At 24.9% G+C, this 918-nt stretch overlaps 1 non-coding gene across 1 annotated transcript; it reads left to right on the top strand.

The window, feature by feature from the left end:
* Positions 1-513: 513 nt before the first annotated feature.
* On the top strand, positions 514-604 carry TRNAY-GUA (transfer RNA tyrosine (anticodon GUA)). Its single transcript is given in 2 exon segments — positions 514-550; positions 569-604. It is a non-coding gene; the product is annotated as a tRNA-Tyr (tRNA).
* Positions 605-918: the final 314 nt, after the last annotated feature.

Here is a 918-nt window from a genome sequence, read left to right as displayed (position 1 = left end):
TCACTCTCGCATGCTGGGTAAAATATCATATGACAATTAATGAACGTGTTAATTTTTTTTTAAGTTTCGCTAATTACAAAGAAAAGTTCGAGTACACTTATTTGTATAACTCGATTAACAAATATATTATGTATTTAACTATACATCAATTTACCTGACAAAAGAAACACTATACATCAATTACCTGTTTAGATATTTAGATTTGAATGATTATTTTTGTTAAGCGAATTGATTCCAAATTAAATTCTATGTACAAAAACGTAGATTCGGTCAAACTATAAAATATATTCCGATTTGTTTAGAGGAAAAAACGTGGACAAAGGGGACAAATTCTGTACTATTAGATACATCATAATATTATCTATAAAAAATGATACATAATTATGGATGATAATAAAGCATTACGTCATTTAAAAAAAAATCAAGCATTACGCATAGTTTTATTTATTTATATTTAATAAAGCAATAATAATAAAGTTATATTTATTAAATTTTCGAAGGATATAACAAAAACCGACCTTAGCTCAGTTGGCAGAGCGGAGGACTGTAGTGGGGAAACCTAGTAGATATCCTTAGGTCGCTGGTTCGAATCCGGCAGGTCGGATCACGCTATTTTTTATTTCGTTTTTCCATTACCTAATATTAATTATATTCTCATATATAATTTTAGCACATATTTTGGTATGTTACTCATTCAATCACTTTTTTTTTGACAAATTACTCATTCACTCTTTTATTAATTAGTTTATCACTTATAAAAAATAATTATATATATCTGAATTGAAACATGAAATTTCAATATTATAATTTTATTGAAATTATTTTTTTAATAGAAAATATAGAGAGAAAAAAAAAGAGTATATACAAGCATCTATTTTTTAAAACTTATTTATCAAATATAAAGGTATAATTTGGTAT

Source organism: Humulus lupulus, chromosome 8 (assembly GCF_963169125.1).
Source record: "Humulus lupulus chromosome 8, drHumLupu1.1, whole genome shotgun sequence".
In the NCBI taxonomy this organism is placed as follows: Eukaryota; Viridiplantae; Streptophyta; class Magnoliopsida; order Rosales; family Cannabaceae; genus Humulus; species Humulus lupulus.
This window is presented reverse-complemented; position numbering and strand designations above follow the sequence as displayed.